General features: G+C 36.8%; 1 protein-coding gene across 2 annotated transcripts in view; it reads left to right on the forward strand.

The window, feature by feature from the left end:
- LOC103146772 (endothelin-2) overlaps positions 1-2,250 on the forward strand; it is a 32,530-nt gene that overhangs the window by 13,407 nt on the left and 16,873 nt on the right. The gene's annotated exons all lie outside the window — the stretch shown is intronic.

Consider the following 2,250-nt stretch of genomic DNA (forward strand, 5'->3'; position numbering starts at 1 on the left):
AACTAGTATTTAGTTTGCTAATTAAAAATTTAGCTTGAAACTGAATAAATAAGATGGTGAAAATATGACTGAAAAATTAAGTCCCATATTTTTCCCTGACAGGTTAAATAATCCAGACGGTGCTGTTAAAGTTTGATAATCTGATTTAGGTTTTCGTTTTTTTGGCGGGGGGGAGGGTTCTTATAATTTTCCCCTTTTGAATGATATTGCTGACATTTTATACCTGAAATTTATTTTATAATTTAATCATTGGTCTGCATGAGGACCAAATTAAACCTAAATCCAGTTTTTCCTCCTGCCTGCGGACATCAGTGGAGACGTTAAAAGGTTCTGAAGTTCTCCAACCAAACCCAGCTCTCTTCCGTCCATCTCTAATGTTTTGTAGGTAAAAAATAAACTTCCTCCACAGAAATAGTGACCAACCTGAATTGATATTCAGTTTGTAAGGGAAAGATTAGTTGGTTGTGATGCAGCAGGTGAATCTTTAGTATTTTTTCTCCAGTTCACAGATTTCAAACATGTTATTCTGAGAATAATCCTGTAAAACACTGTAATTAGTAGATATTAGCCATCATTTAAGGCCACAGAGAAGGTTTAAACCCAGATTAATGATGGCAGTTAAACAGTAGAACGGCTCCGTCAGTGTGAGTTGAGTCCTGCAGCGTCCGGTCTCCTGGTGGTCAGCTGCCCTCTTCGGCCCACCGGGGGCTGTTGCTTTTGGACCGGTTGGAGCCTCTGCCCCCTCTGTGCTGCAGGATCCTTCCAGTATTTCTCTGTGTTCAAGCTGGAGACGTTTAGGCTTCAAAATGTGCCAGGAAGGAGTTTAGCTTGGCCCTCCTGTTGGACTCGGCATCGTCTGTTACGTCCAAAGAAACCTGAGTTTGCACAGGTCAACCTCCAGGCTTGTTGTTTTTTTGTTTTGTTTTTTTTACTGCAAACACAAAACCGCTTCACGACGAAGAGTTCTGGTAAATACATTTATTCATGCTGATAGCTGCTGAGATGTTACCTAATCCTCTGGGCTGCGGGGGGATTCTGGTTCTGGCCAGCCCAAACACGGATCAGCAGCTGATCCACCTGTTTATATCACTGATACTGTGGATCCAAGCAGAGTCTGTTATAGGTAACAGATTTACAGCAGAGCTAAGAAACGTTAAACTACTTCAGAACCAGTTTTCTTTGCCGTCAAACAACAAACTAAACGTTTCCTGTTTCAGTCCGTTTAGNATCTTCAGCCTTTATCCTCCTTTTGTTCTAAATCTGATTTGAAGTTGATTTGTTTGTGTTTAATAATTAGATGTCTGACACCTAAAGCACTTTAATGGAGGAAAATATCCGTTTTTAGCCTCAAAACCAGAGCAAAAGAGAAAAACGTTCAAAGTGTCTAATATTTTATCTGAGACACTGGAGGCTGATGGGAACCTGAGAGAAATCGGTCCCAGTGACACAGACGTGAGCTGGGCAAGAGAAGAAATTAGTTTCTGGAGGAACAAGGAGTCGTGTGATTTACAGTTTTGAGAAAAACGTCAGAATTCTGAAAAAAAAATAAAAAATACTAGTTCAGAATTCAGTAAAAAAAACAAAGTCTAAATTTTGAAACTAAATTCAGAATTCCGAGGGGGAAAAGTTAAAATTCTAAGGTGCTTGAAGCCCTTTTCCACCACACTTCTTCTTTCCACTTAACTTTCTATCTGCTTGGATGCACCTCTTTGTGAATAGTCAGTTTCTTCAAAATATTCAGTGACATCAACAAGATGGATGAAGTCAGCAGTTTTCCCCTTAATTGCATAGAATATTACAATATTAAAAATAATTTTATTGGTCGCATATTCAAAACTTTAAAAGATTATATTTTGTGGGCAGAAATTTGAAAAGTTACAGCAGTTATGTGTGTTAGTTGCCAAAGAAAAGTCACTGTTATTTATTCATAAATATAACCAAATTAAATAGCTTATGAGGGGAATATTTAGCTTACAAGCTAAATTTCAAACTAAACAGTTAGTTAGTATGCTGTGTATAAGGAAGTTAAATGTTGAGTCAAATATTTAGTTAGTAAGCTAAATATTTATTATGAAGCTAATATTTAGCTCCAGACTGAATATTTAGTTTGGAAGATAATGTTCAATAAGATAATGTTTTCTAACTAGTATTTAGCTTGCTAATTAAAAATTTAGCTTGAAACTGAATAAATAAGATGGTGAAAATATGACTGAAAAATTAAGTCCCATATTTTTCCCTGACAGGTTAAAT

Source organism: Poecilia formosa, unplaced genomic scaffold, assembly GCF_000485575.1.
Source record: "Poecilia formosa unplaced genomic scaffold, Poecilia_formosa-5.1.2 Scaffold168, whole genome shotgun sequence".
NCBI classification, from domain to species: Eukaryota; Metazoa; Chordata; class Actinopteri; order Cyprinodontiformes; family Poeciliidae; genus Poecilia; species Poecilia formosa.